The following is a 15953-nucleotide window of genomic DNA, read 5'->3' as shown; positions in this document are numbered from 1 at the left end:
AAATAAAACAATGGTAGTGGAGACACTCAGCAGGTCAGGCAGCATATGTGGATAGAGCAACAGATTTAAAATCTTTGGTCACAGAAAAAAAGAAGAGATCTGTGAATAAAAGTACATGAATGGCATATGCCATCACGGCAGCATATCATATGCGTGCACCTTGCTTTGAGTAAAAACTAACGTAGACACATTATTCCCAGCTCCCATCTTTTTCTTGCAATTAGTTTTATGTATTGGAATTACACAACATAATACCTATGTTCTACTGCCCTCCCCTATGCCCTACTACTCATCAAGTCCTACACTGGTCCTACAAGTATGAGGTGTTACACTCCTAAATTGTAGCACCCCACACATATCTGCATTAAACAGGGGATTTGGGAGTACTTGTGCAGGATTCCCAAAAAGTTCATTTGCGGGTTGAGTCAGTGGTGAGGAAGGCAAAAGCGATGTTAGCACTCATTTTGAAAGGAATAGAATATAAAAGCAAGTATGTAATGTTGCGTCATATAGCTGTTGATAGGGTTGAATGTGCCAAAGGCATTGGGACCATTGCAAGTTTCAATGATGGACCCATGCAATCAGAACACTGCTGAGTTGGACTGTTAATGGACCACTGAAAGGAGATCATAGTATTGGAAGATACGACACTTGGCCAGATCTGATAGTTAATGCGATTTATCCAGTTTTGTGCTTGGATGAGTTTTGGCAGCAGTAATTCAAAATAGATTTCCTGAATGTAGTCATGAGGGACAAACTGGTTTGTCAGGAGAAGATCAAAATCCAAAATAGACTGCTTATCAAAAGAAGACATTTGTGTAAATATTGAGATTTTATGTCTCCTGTGTCTTGCCGTCATGTAGTTTATTCTAATATAATAATTAGGGGTCCTGGGACATAGGAACCAGAGGCAAATAAACCTCGTAGAGCAGCAGCTGAACTGGGCCATCCCTCGCATCTGCCCTCAACACCCTGATCTTTTCAATCAGGCCCAATGGTTAAATCCAGGTCTCTGGTTATTTCTTGTTCTCAGGCCTGGGCCCCGCCATCTTGATTCAAACCCATACATGTCACACCATAACTGTTCTGCACCTCCAAAACTTCAGTTTACACCACAAAAATGCCAGGTCATATAGGCAGTTCAAAAGTTTAGTCCTGAAAGGGAAGTTACAAGCTATTGATTGCAGTGACTGTTTACTAGAAAAAGTGTGATTAAAGTAGTTTGTTTTATTTGCTACTGAAAACAAGTTGCTGTGCTTCACCAGCACCATCTTAAACCAAAAATTTGTCCAATAACTTGGGTCCATAGCCATTGACAGCAATACATTCAAGATTCAAGATTGTTTAACGTAATTTCCAGTACACATGCATAGAGCAGAATGAAATTGTTGTTACTCCTGATCCTATGCAACACAAATAAAAACTTAATTAGATAAAGAAGATAATTTATTATTAGAACAATAATAAAAAACATAATTTGAAATATATGTATATATATATATATATATAGACCTTTCTAGATTGATTGTAAGTCCATTAAGTGATACTAAGCACAGTAATGAGGGAATGAATGATGTGTGTCTGTAGGTAAGGTGACTCTGACAGGAAATGATAAAGTAGCAGTGATGGGTGGTGTGGAGTCTGGGTTAATGATCAGCCTTACTGCTTAGGGAAAGTAACTTTATATGAATCTGGTGGCCTTGGCATGGTGCTCTGGAGATACGTCTCTACCAAAGGAGGTGTAAGGTGTTTCTACCCTCCGCTAACCTACAGGTCACCACTGGGAAAGGGGTAGCACCTGCTCAGCCTCACATGAAGCCATGGGAGCCATGGTGGATGGTTAAATGAGCAGCTGGTGTATATCACAAATCCTGGTTATGCGACCACCAATGCCAGGCAGACAATCTCTGAAGAGTATCAATAATGCCTGGGGTCACCGGTCTTCTAAAGACACTGCCCAGAAGAAGGCAATGGCAAACCACTTCTGTGGGCATCCTGTTGCACAGTGGTGTATCTAAACAGAGGAGTAGGAGTTTGTTCACCAAAGTCGGTGGAACAATAGTGTTGAATGTTGAAATGAAATCCAGAAACAGCATTCTGAGATAAGTGTCCTTGTTTCTAGGTGTTCATGACAGATGTTATGACATCTTTCAGACAGAAGTTCTGTTTGTAAGCATACTGGTGTATGTGCAGTGAGGCAAGAATGGAGTTTTTGAAATGTGCCATTACCAGCCATTCAAAGCACTTCATGATGATTGGTGTCATTGCAAGTCAGCAGTAGTCATTCAGTTCTGAAGGTATCGCGATCTATGGTATAGTGATGATAGTGTCTGATTTGAAGCAGCCCAGATGAGTGAAGTGTTGAAGATGTCAATGAAGATCATCAGAGACCTTGTGTACTCTCTCTCCGTGTATTAAAGTACAACTTTGTAGCTGCCTGTACAGAGACAAATCTCAATGTTGTATGAAGTCTACATACTTCGATAATAATTGTACTTTGCACTCAAATTGGGATGTTGTCTGGTCTGCCTGCATCATGGAGGCAGACTCTAAAGATTCCCTCTCATATATTACAGATGGTGGCAGCTCGCCTGGGAGGTGGGGTAGATTTTGTGGTTAGCATTGTGCTGCATGCCTCAAAATGTGCATAATGTCTCTTTATAGTGTGTCAGGGAGGGAGGCATCACTGATACCTTCAACACTTATTGGCCTTGCGTACTCATAATGTCCCTGATGCCCAGCCACATGTGCCGTGGATCGTTATCGGATGGATGTTCCTGAAAGTTTTGTGCGTAGGCATCAAGAGGGCAAATGCCACTCAAGATAAGTTTTCTCCTGGCCACCCGGGGAGCTGTTCTGCCTCCGGACTTGAAGGCAGCATCCTAGGCTTTTACTAGGGACCGTCCCTCTACATTCAGAAAAGGTCTGTCTGGGTAGTTAGTTGACCATTCTTGAGGTACAAGAACCATTTGCACACTTACAGATTTAGCTGATGACAGATGAGGCACACTCCTCAAGGTCTGTGCCTTCTCCTTTTGTGGCAGTCCCCTTGAACATCTGCCAGGTTGTCTGTTCAAAGCAATCCTGAAATGTAGACGTTGCCTTATTAGGCCATACAGACATAGTCTTCTTGACTGGTTTCTCCATTTTCAGCAGCAGTTGGTTTGCTAGGATTACCATCATCGAGATCTGGTCAGAGAAACCAACATACAGGTACAGAATGGTTTTTACATTCCAATACTGAAAAAACATCACTGAGTGTGGTACAGTATTTTTGTGGGATACAAGGAAAGCAAAAATAAAAAAACATATTCACATCATTCAGTTGATTCGATCAGTGATACTCACTGTAGCCACTGAGTGCTGATGGTCGAGAGAATGAACGTTATAGAAGTGGTTGGAGTGCAAATGAAGTGGATTATACTCACCTGAATGTTGTTGAAACTGCAGTCATCAAGGTAAGTGGATCACTAATTATCTAACATTTATGGGCCTAATTTCATAATTTGAAGGAAGTAAATCTGCAGGCTAATTGTCAGATCATGAAGTTAGGAAGATCAATACCGGTGTATCCCTGCGGTACCAAAGGTTTGTTTATATTGGAAAATATTGGTAAAAGCTTTATCCTGCCTGTTAATGGCACACAGCAGCGAGTTGCTTACATACACATAGCACTGTGATTGACTTTAACCACCTCCTCATTTCAGAGGAAATTGCAGACATCGACTCAGAGATCAACCACCGCTTGAGCAGTGCTAGTGGAGCCTGTACAAGATTAAGGAAAAGAGTCTTTGGAGACCATGACGTACAGGTCCAAACAAAACTTCTGATTCATAAAGCAGTCATCCTTCCTACATTACTGTATGGAGGCGAATCATAGACCACCTACAGTAGATACCTGAAAGCCCTGGAACAATACCACCAAAAATCCTTATGAAAGATTCTGAGGATCATCTGGGAGGACAGGAGGGGGCCAGCATGAACTGCATCTCTACCATAACTCCAATGGGTAGGTCATGTCATCCAGATGCTGAACTCATGTCTCCCCAAACAGATCCTTTACTCCCTGTTGAAGGGAGCAAAGGAAACACTTCAAAGATACCATCAAAATCAGCCTGAAGAAATTCAACATAACATCTAAAAACTGGGAAAACATGACACTCAGTAGATACACCTGGAGTTACTTGTTCAAGTGTGAGCTGTGCTATATGATCTCTGCTGCAGCTCAGAGTGCAAGTGGCAGCTGTGAAAGGAGAGAATCAACAGCCAGTCAGATACAAGTACCAACCACAGCCACCAATTACTCCTGCCCACACTGCATCAGGATGGTACGTGGATCCCGCATCAGCCTCTACAACCACCTGAGGACCCATCAACAGATAGATATATACATTATTGATCTCAAAGAAAATTACAGTGTCACAGTAGCATTGCAAGTGCATGGATATACAAACATTTGTAGATATTAGAAGAGAAGTAGAAAGAATAAAATATAAGTTACCATAAACAGCCTAACAGGAGGGGGTCATCACTTCCCCAGCTATAAGTTGACTCATTATAGAGCCTAGTGGCTGAGGGTAAGAATGATCTCATATAGCTCTCTTAGGAGAAGCACAGTTGCCATAGACAACCCCTTAGGAGAACAACACCCTCAACTCGAGTGATCACACTTCTATTAGCACTAATTAGAGACTCAATTAGATTCAGTATCAGAATCAGGTTTAATATCACTGGCATATGTCGTGAAATTTAACTTTGCAGCAGCAGTACAATGCAATACATGGTAACAAAGAAAAAATAATAGAGTGAAAATAAATATTGGCATTGCCTATAATGTTCATATCCTGTGAATGAGTTAAATAAAGAAAATCTGGTGCACAATTATATTATAACAGATCATGCATGCCCTGTTTGCATTTCACTTTCCATTTGCAGTTAATTCTCCTCTTATTTTTCATGCAAAAACTAATTTGCAGTTATCATGAAAAAATATTCTTTCTTCTGATGAGAAATTACACAACCCCTGAGTTTATTTGTATTGAGGAAAAAAATGCTAAAAATCACTCTGTCATTTAACCTAGCAAAAATCAAAACTTGCCATGAAAAATTGTGTCTAAAATGTGAAAAGCATATTTAATACAGTGATTGTAACTGTTCACAGGGGAGAACAATTCAACAGGTTCAGCATAAAAGACTATAAACAGGATTACCAGTCAAAGGAATGTGAAATGCTTAACAACATTGTGGATCTATAAGGCCAGCATTCTTCCAAAGGTTTTATTTGAATCTGGACATGTTCATTACTTATGCACTACATCAAAACCCTGGAAACGTTCCATCTAGGCTGTGTTGGGAATTAGATATACAGCTTTGTCTGCAAAAAGATCTTACAATGCGATCTGGATTTGAGAAGGTAGCGATCATCATAAATCATCTCTATAATGGTTTCTTTTGGTCACAACGTTTGGAGACAAAGTTTATGTTAACTGATCCCTGAAGATTTGAACCTAGGGCAGGAAGACGTATCGATTTGTTCAGGAGAGGAAAGTGCACAATGTTATCCTTGGTTAACTTTGGCTACATCAGATCAATAACAATCTAGTTGGCATTTTGATTTGGTGTGTAGCCATACTGTATGTTGATGGAAATTCAAGTCTCTGGACTTTTGCTATAATAGTTTGTTTGGACTATTGGTTGGTTGGCATCTGTCTGTCTTGAAGGACAATGGGTGATCATCATTATCACAAACCTGGAAGGAACATATGGAGATCCTGAGATGCCCAGTCATCAAGATCCCCCTCCAGGCCTCACCATTGTAATCCAAAGGAAAGCTTATGAAGCAATTAATTTGGCATCAACTTGTATGTAGGAGCTGCCGGAAGGATGTTGAATGATGTCCAGCTGCCTGAGGGGCTCCACTCCGGATTTGCCGTCTGGGCTTACTCCTGTAGCCTTCATTTCTCCCAAGGCTGCCCACAAGGCTATTTACCCATAGCTGGGGACCTGGTTCACGGGCACTAGGGTGTGTCCACACACTGGTGGGCAGGTGTGGTACTCCCCATTTTCTGTGGTTCAGCCCGAGTCCGAAAGGAGTTCAGTATCTGTGTGTTGCCAGCGAGGAGGCATTACATGAGGCTTGCAGTTGGAAAGGCTGTGTACTGGAAGGAAGAGACTTACACTCAACTCTCCTTTTTGCAAGGTTGCTAGCCAGCTGTGGAAGCTGAAATTGAGAGCGACAAGCTCTACCCATTACACCACCACACTAGATGCATCACAACAGCCATTTTGACTCCAGTCAAACTATTACCAGTCACTATATTCCAGAAAGTGTAGAGGATGGTTGCCATGGAATTATAATACTGTGCAAAAGTCTTATATAGCTAGGGAGTCTAAGACTTTTGCATAGTACTGCGTTTGTGAATGTGGAGTAAAGAGCAAGTTTATAAATTTGGCGGGAGCAAAGGAAGTTGGGAATGGTGAGGTGAAGTGCCACAGGAGGGGTATGGAGCAAGTGACAGAGAAAGATGAATGGGGGGGGGGGGTGAGGGGAGTGGGGTTGGTGTGGGTGCAGACAAATCCAGCACTGAGATACCAGGCAAGGTCATTTGATTGCAAACAGTTGGTTTATTGATTTAAGAATCTCTCTCTGTTGTTTCCCCCCCCTCCCTTTTCCTTTTCCCTTTTTGCAACCATGATTCTCCTCTCCCTAACATCTTCCCACGCTCAGTCCATATAGAGACCCATATCAGGATCAGGTTTATCATCACTCTCATATGTCCTGAAACTTGTTTTTTTTTTTGCAGTAGCAGTACAGTGCAATGCATAAAATCACTACAGTACTGTGCAAAGTCTCAGGGATCCTAGCTATAAATAATGTATGTGTCTAAGACATTTGCACAGTACTGTATATCGAGACATCAGTTGCAGTAATTGAAACTGGATGAGAAGAAGTAAGAACAAATGCTGCTTCATTAAATAGTAAATAGATTACATTGATAAATTTCATTATAAAAGTTACTCATCAGTTAGCTGTTGAGGGATAAATATTTTATCATTTAAAATATTGCATTGAAAGTCTCTGAGAACGGCTGAGAGGATCATAGGGATCTCCTACCATCCATCGGGGACAGTTATCAGGAGTGCTGCATATGCAGGGCCCGTAGTATTATTAAGGATCCCACCCATCCATCCAGCAACCTCTGACTTTCTACCATCAGGCAGGAGACTCCGATGCATAAAAACAAGAACGGTCCTGATGAGAAACAGTTTTTACCCCCAGGCCATTAGGCTTCGGAACTCCAATCTTCATAGTTTTCAAAGTGTCACTGGATAGTCTGTTCTATACCCCACAATATTTAATATTAATGCACTTTAGTTTGTTATTTATGTGTGATTCATCTGTAAATGTTATCCCTACCTTCATAAGTTATCGTGTGCTATGCGTGTTATGTGCTTTACACCCTGTTTCAAAGAAACATTGACTCATTTCTATATACATTATATAGTTACATACATGTATGTAGTTAAATGACAATGACCTTCATTCATCTTGACTCAAATCTATCTCAGCATGGTTCTTGCACCATATTGTTGACCTGCACTACATTTTCTCTGTAATTCAACATGATATTCTGCATTCTGTTTCTGCTGTTCCATTAGTACAATCTCAGCATATTTGTGTTTGGAATGTTCTGACTGAATGGAATGCAAAAGAAACCTTTTTATTGCATCTTGGTACGTGTGATAATCATAAACAAATTACCAATATCACACAAGCAATATCACATTTCACAAAATTACTATGCTTCACAGTCAAATTTCTAGAGTATGTTAAGTAGCCCAAGGAATCCTGATGTAGGGTTTCAACCCAAAACATTAGCAGTTCCTCCTCACCCAATAGTTGCTGCTTGACCCACTGAGATTCTCCAGCAGATTGTATGAGAAGGGTTAAATCACATAACACACTCTAGAAGTTTGATTGTGAAGCATGATAATTTTGCCATATGTGATGTTATTGCAGTGGAAATGTAACCATAAACATACATGTCCAACTCTGTAATGAACTGAGGTACCAGAATTTGGTTGAGGTGTCCAGCTGTGTTTATTGTGTTCCTAAACACAATTTTTCAAGTAGTTGGCCCAGGTAAACAATGCCCATTGATGCAGTAACAGGCTTGGACTTAAGAAATGTCAGTTTTACCATTGCATGTGCAGGTTCCAGGGTATGGGGCATGGCACTAGGTACTGGCTTTTGATTAAAGAAAATACATACCCTTGCATTAGCTCTCCCTAGGGCAGCTCCTGCGCAACTGCTGCACATATTCATTCACCACACACCACCTCCAAACATTCATTGAACTCTAGCCCACAGCAACCACTCACCATTCACTCCCTCGGTGCATTGACTTAGTCTTACCAAATGTAGAGGAAGCAAAACCCAAAAGCACAGTAGCAGTAACAATCAGGGGTGAAGAATAATAATAGACCACAAAATAAAAAGATACAAGCAGCCAAAACCAGGAGAGAACAGAAGCTCAGCGTAACAGGCAACAAAGTAAACTTTAAACAGGGAGAACGAAAGCTAGAAGCAACTGGTTGAGGCTGGCTGATTCAATGAGTGAACAAGGACTGAGGATGGGAACTTGTGTTGAATGTGTGACAGGTGAATGCTGTTAGTTGGGTGGAGTCTGGGAGGTGCCTGTATGTGAAGGCTGGGAAGTGTCAGTGAGAGCAGGCCTGACAATCCTTAGGTGGAGTCTCCTTAAACCCTTTCTTTTCTGGGCCTACCTCCCATACCATCCCATTGAGACCCAGACCCCATGACTCTTTTTTTAATGGCAATTTTCTAAAGGGGGAGGGGGATGAGCAAAGCCTACGAGGCATAAGCTGCATAGTACACTTTAGAGAGTGCCCTGACGTGAGTTTTCTCAATGGCTGGTGCATACTGTTCCAGATACAAAATAATTTCTAGGCCTATAGCTTAGAATAAAACTGATTTTATTAAGACTGCCATTCAAGCTCAAGGAGAAAATTAATTGGTACTTTTTGTGGTTTGTTTCTGGTAAAAACTATTTGAACTTATCTAATGTGATTGCAATCTTTTAATTTTTTTGCAATTCAAGGTTGACATAATTTATTTCTCACTAAATGTTTTTTTAATTAAACTTGAAATCTAAATCAATTTGAACAATTGCTGATGCAGTATTTGTTGGAATCTGAATTTTACTTTATTTTGGATGATCTCACCACCTGCTTAATTTGAAAGTTTTCTTGTTAAACAAGAGTTTTTATCTTAAAGAGTTTTACTTTGACTGTGTCGCTGTAAATAGTGCGAGCTAATGTTCAATGAGAAACATTCCCCTTGCATTCATGGGTTCAATATTTCCTTCACAAGTGTGAGACCAAAATTTTCCCAACTGCTACCCCAGTGCTCTTCCTTTTGAATGTGTCCTTCAGATTTAAAAGAAGAGTGACATCTTTGCTTAACTGAAAAAGACTGCAGATGCTGAGGTCCAAAACAGCAAAAAATCTATCCCAGGAACTCAGTGGGTTGAGAGTATCTGTGGAATGAAAGGAATTGTTGAGTTTTTGGGCCACAGAGAGAGATGGACAGTTGACATTCCAGTGATTGGGTGGAAGGTCAGACCTGAAATGTTGACTATCTGTTCCCTGAACTGCTGAGTTCCTCCAGAATCTCATTTGCTGCTTAATCTGAGTATCCATCTTACCTTTAGTAAGATTTTAAAGAACCTTTAATAAGGGGATTATCTCTTAGCAGTTTGACTAATATTTGAACCTTGGTCAGGTTCACTAAAAATGATCTATTCATAATCATGTTCCTATTTATGGAGATGTATTAGTAGTTTTGTTTACTGTGTGCAATCTCATTTTTTTTTTGTAGCCTAACTCTCAATTATTGATTTGATGTAATTTCTGAACTGTTCCTATTTCCTGCAGTGGCAATTGTTTCTGACCGAGGTCTCGGTCATTAAACTACTCATGGAACATAATGGGAAATTGACTTAATAGTTTTTTCAATTTGTTGTTAGTGGTAATGTTGTCTTTAGAAACACCAGTTTTAGCAGCAGAAACTCGACTCGGTGTGAAGCTTATACAAATAAAATGCAGCCTTCCCATTTAACACCAATACTCAGTCATCTGGTAAAACTGTCAGATATGCGATCACCCATAAAAGAATTGTGCAAGCAGCTTCAATAGATCATATTGAGGGAAGCACAATCAAAAGTTTATTAAAGAAAAAAACATGATATATCAAAGTTTTATTTTATTAGTCTTGCACTAGAATGGCATTATATGATGCCTCTTTGAATTAATTCATAATGATTATCCATGTCTGCAAAAGAATTGTATACCGGTTAACTTAACATCTATTGCCAGGAGATTCCTACAGCACACAATTAAAGATAGAATGACAGAAAATCTTGAACATTTTCACCTGCTCAGAATGATTACATGTTTGATGAACGCATCTGGATTTTTTGAGTATATGACTAGTTCTTTATCCTCTGCCACACAGCCAATTTAAGAAATTGACACTGGAAGTCTGTTGTTGTTATTATATGTATGTCCAGAAGATGCTTAATAAGTTCAAGTGTAGAAGATTTTTAGCTAAGGTCAAAGCTCATTAAATTATTGACCTGCCAAAGAAATTAGCTAATTGCTAGAAAGTGAAAATCTAGGATAAAGGGTGAACAAACTAATTGGAAGAATGTGCCCGGTGGTTCTCATAATTATAACTGTTGATGTGACAACTATTGCCTGACTTTTTTTTAATGATTTGGATCATGGAATGAAAATTCAAATATATTTGTGATGGTGTTAATGACATTAATAGAGGTGGTGTTGCAAACATTGCAGACAGTGGAAACATTAAAATAATTCTTTTTTAAAAATCTATCGGCCAACTGAAGCTAATGCATTGAAATGCAGGCAAATATGACACCATCCACTTAATTGGCAGTATGGAGACTCAGACAGATTTTGGGGTCTGTGTCCATCGGACACTCAAAGCTGCTGTGTAGGTTGGCAGTGTTGTTAAGAAGGCATATGGTCTGTTGGCATTCATCAACTGTGGGGCGGAGTTCAATAGCTATGAGGTAATTTTACAGACCTTGGTCAGAACCCACATGGAATACTGTGTTCACTTCTGGTCACCTCACTACAGGAAGGATGTGGATGCTACAGACTGTGTGCAGAGGAGATTTACAAGGCTGTTGCCTGGACTGTAGAGCGTGCCTTATGAGAATAGGTTGAGTGAACTTGGCCTTTTCTCCTTGGAGTAACGGAAGATGAGAGGTGACCTGAAAGAGGAGTATAAGATGATGAGAGGCATTGATCATGTGGATTTCCAGAGCCTTTTCTTTCCCCCAGGGCTGAAATGGCTAACAAGAGGGGGCATAGATTTAAAGTGCTTGGATGTAGGTAGAGGGGATGTCAGGGGAAACTTTTTCACACAGAGAGTGGTCGTGTAGAATGGGCTGCTGACGACCGTGGTGGAAGAAGATACAATAGGGTCTTTTAAGAGACTCTTGGTTAGAACATGAAGCATAGAAAAACAGAGAGCAATGCGGTAGGGTAATTCTAGACCGTTTCTAGTGTAGGTTACACGCTCGGCACAACATTGTGGGCCAAAGGGCCTGTAATACGTTGAGATTTCTATGTTCTATGGATGGCATTGTTGATTGGAGTGCTGCAAAGCCGTGAAAGTCCAGTGAAGAGCTTTAAAAGGCAGGAACATTTTTCAACCAGAGTGGTTGATTGGAGTACTATGCGGACACAGTAGAAACATTCACATACAAGTCAGGCAAGGAGCTTTAAAAACCAAGTTTCCATAATAAAACAGGGGGACCATCTAGCGGTCATCGTCAGAGCTGTCTCAGTCAGAGTGGTAAGGCGTTGGCTCAACAGGGGTTCAGAGAGAACAGGCAGAAGGAAGGAAAGTTCATTTCTTATTTCTTAGTTAACGATTGAGAGAATAGGGAGTACGTCTACTGAGCCAGTGTTCTGTTCTTGGTGTCAGATGTGGAATTTCCGGGAGACTACTAGCCTCCCCGTGGCCACATCTGCACCAGATGCATCGAGAGGCAGCTCCTTGGAGACCATGTTAAGGAAATGGAGCTACAGTTCAATGACTTCTGGCTTGTTAGGCGAAGTGAAGGACAGGAGCTACAAACAGGTAGTCACCCCAAGGCTACAGGAGACAGATAAATGGTTGAGTGACAGGAAAGGGAAGAGAGAATGTCAGGTAGTGGCCATCCCTCTCAACAAAAAGTACTCCATTTTGAGTACTGTTAGTGGTGGAGGACCTACCTGGGGGAAGCATCAGTGGTTCAGAAGAGGCTGAAACTGAAGCGGATGGCTGCAATAGTAGGGGGCTCTATAGTTATCGAGGCAGATAGGTGATTCTGTGGATCTGAAAAGAAAATATGATGGTAGTTTGCCTCCCAGGTGCCAGGGTCTGAGATGTTTTTGAACTCATCCACAATATTCTAAAAGAGAGAGTGAGCAGCCAGAGGTCGTGGTACATATTGGTACCAATGACAGGGGTAGAAAAAAGGCAGGAGGATGTAAAACAGAACACAGGGAGTTAGAAAGAAGCTGAGAAGCGGAACCTCAAGGGGAGTAATCTCAGGATTGCTGCCTGTGCCATATGACTGTGAGGATAGAAATAGAATGAGATAGCAGATAATGTGTGGCTGAAGAATTGGAGCAGGGGATAGGGATTCAGCTTTCTGGATAATTGGGACCTCTTCTGGGGTAGGTGAGACTGCACAAAAGGGATGGGTTGCACGTGAATCAGAGGGGGACCAATATTCTGGCAGGCAGTTTACTAGAACTGTTGAGCACAGAGGGGTGGGAACCAATATGTTAGAGGTGAAGATAGACCAGCGGGATTACAAGTAGATGATGGGTGTAACATGAATATAAGGAAGTACAAGCCAATGATTGGGTACAAATACAGACAGAGCAAAGAGTTAAATTGTACCACACAGTCAAAATTCAAAAGGGCAAAGAATGCAGGATGGAAGGAGCTGTCTTTAAATGTGCATAGCTTTTAGAATAAGGTGGATGAACTAGTGGCGCAATTAGAGATCAGTCACTATGATGTTGTGGGCTTCACTGAGTCGTGGCTAAAAGAAGGACTTAGTTGGGAGTTTAACATCAAAGGATATACTTTGTATAGAAAGGATAGGCAGGAAGGCATAGGTGGTGGTGTGGCTCTGTTGGTAAGAGATAGAATTACATCCTTACAAAGGGGTGACATGGGGTCAGAGAATTTTGAATCTTTATGCGTGGAGTTAAGAAACTGCAAGGATAAAAAAAAACATTATGGAATCATATATAGGCCTCCAGTTAGAAACCAAGATATAGGTTGAGGTTGCAAAGGGAGCTGGAAAAGGCATGTAATAAGGATAATGACATAATTGTAATGGGGGACTTCAATATGCAAAGGGATTTTAGAGAAGCTTGTGCTTGAGCCTACTCAGGGAAAGGTATCTTAGATTGGGTATTGAACAATATCTCAGACCTTATAAGGAAGCTTAATGTAAATGAACCTTTAGGAGGATCTTAAAATGATTGAATTCATACTGCAGTTTGAGAAGGAGAAGCATAAGTCACATGAATCAGTATTGCAATGGAATAAAGGGAATTACAGAGGTGTGAGAGGAGATCATTCAGGTGGATTGGAGGGGGATACTGGCGGAGATGTCGGCAGAGCAGAGATGGCTTAAATTTCTGGGAACAGTTCACAAGGTGTGGGATAGACATGCCCCACTAAAGAAGTTCTTCTCAAATGTCAGGGCTAGACAACCGTGGCTGACAAGAGAAGTTAAGAACTGCAGAAAAGCAAAGGAAGGGACATATAAGATAGCATAAGTGAGTGGGAAGTTGGATGAATGGGAAGCTTTTAAAGTCCAACTGGTAAATTTAACTGGTAAATTAAACTAACAAAACACTTGATTAAATAAAAGAATTTCAGAGGAAGATAGAGCATTTCTTTTTACATGTACTTATTCCCAGACTACAAATCTATTAACACCAGTTCAACACATAACAGTTTATACTGTGTGGAGAGCAGTTGTATAAATCTTAAACATCCAATTTTATTTAAGCTACAAATGTAAGTGAAATAGTTTTGTATTTATGTGATTGTTACCCTTATATTTATGCAGCATCTGACTGCTACTGATTGTTACTTTGTGTTTATAAGAACGTAAGTAATAGGAGTAGGAATAGGGCACTCAACTTTCAGAACCTGGTTCAATGTTCATCAAGAACATAGCTAATCTTGTATCTCAACATCAGTTACCTCTTCACTCTCTGTGTCCCTTGATTCCTTTAAAGCACATTTTTTGATCTAATTCTTGAATGAACTCCACTAGTATCAGCAACACACACAAAATGCTCAGCAGGATAGGCAGCATCTATGGAAAAGAGTACAGTTGATGTTTTGGGCTGAGACCCTTCAAAGGATTGGGGAAAAGAAAGATGAAGAGTAGATTTAAAAGGTCAGGGGAAGGCAGGAAGTAACACAAGGTGATAGGTGAAACTGGGAGTGGAAGGGATGAAGTAAAGAGCTGGGAAATTGATGAAAAAGATACATGGCTGGAAACATGGGAATCTAATAAGAGAGGAGAGAAAGATAAGAAAGAAAGGGGGGAGGAGCACCAGAGGGAGGTGATAGGCAGGCAAGGAGATAGGGTGACAAGAGGGAAAGCGGGTTGCGAAATGGTGAAAGGAAAGTGATGGCATTACTGGAAGTTCGAGAAATTAATATTCATGCCATCAGATTGGAGGCTATCCAGATGGAATAGAAGGTGTTGTTCCTCCAGCCTGAGTGTAGCTTCATTGCAACAGTAGAGGAGGCCATGGATTGACATATTGGAATGGGAATGCGAATGGGAAGTTGAATTAAAAGTGGTGGCCTCTGAGAAGTCTTGCTTCTTCTGGTGGATGGAGCTTGGGTATCAGAATCAGATTTATGATCAATGCGATACGTTGTGAAATTTGCTGTTCAGTGGCAATGGGGCAGCACAGTGCTTAAAATTAAAAGTTACATTAAGAAATATATATAAAAAGAAATAAAAGTGTAAAATGAGGTGAGTTCCAAGAGTTCACGGACTGCTCAGAAATCTAATGGCAGAGGGGAAGAATCTGTTCCTAAAATGCTGAGGATGTGTCTTTAGGTTCCTGTACCTCCTCCCTGATGGTAGTAATGAGAAGAGGGCATGTTCTGGATGGTGAAGGTCCTTCAGGATGGATGTCACATTCTTGAGGCAACACCTTTTGAAGATATCGTCAGTGGAGGAGAGTGATAGAGTTAGCCAAGTTTAAATAACTCTGCAGCTTTTTCCAATCCTGTGCCTTGGCGCTTCCATATCAGATGGTGAAGCCATCAGTTGGAATCCTCTCCACAGTACATCTTTCAAAGATTGCTAAAGTCTTGGATGATATACTAAACCTCAAATTCCTTATGAAGTATAGCTGCTGATGTCAACTGGCGCATGAGCCAAACACTGAATCGATGAAACACCGATTCAGAAGCAGAAGTGTTTCAGGTCAAACAGTTTCTGCTGATTTAAAAGTCCAAGACTCAGAGATAAGATCTAAAAGTCAGAGTCAGGTGTTCTGTGAAGTTAGGAGCCAATGGGGCAGGTGGGTGATAGATACTTGAAATCATTTCCACCTTCTGCAGTTGTTCCTAAATCAATTTGTCTTTTTTAATAAATATATTATCACTTAATTTTATGAACCAATGAAGTCACAACAATTTCAGTCACACCACAAAATGCAGACATGAAAAACTGAAGACATTGGAATCTGGAGCCACACCTAAAATGTTGGGGGAACTCTGCAGGCCAGACAGCATCAATGAAGGGAAATGGACAGATATCGGGATCCAAAATATTCTTGTGTAAGAGAGACTGAAA

The 15953-nt window shown here is 40.7% G+C and overlaps 1 long non-coding RNA gene across 1 annotated transcript in view; it reads right to left on the bottom strand.

Moving 5' to 3' along the window:
- The window catches only part of LOC140728715 (uncharacterized), a 66912-nt gene that overhangs the window by 25726 nt on the left and 25233 nt on the right, over positions 1-15953 (bottom strand). The window contains exon 2 of the long non-coding RNA XR_012099161.1: positions 2982-3189. This is a non-coding gene — a long non-coding RNA (uncharacterized lncRNA). The remainder of the gene's footprint in view (positions 1-2981; positions 3190-15953) is intronic.

Source organism: Hemitrygon akajei, chromosome 6 (genome assembly GCF_048418815.1).
Source record: "Hemitrygon akajei chromosome 6, sHemAka1.3, whole genome shotgun sequence".
NCBI lineage: Eukaryota > Metazoa > Chordata > Chondrichthyes > Myliobatiformes > Dasyatidae > Hemitrygon > Hemitrygon akajei.
Note: the sequence above shows the minus strand (reverse complement) of the source record. Positions and strands in the feature narration are given on the sequence as shown.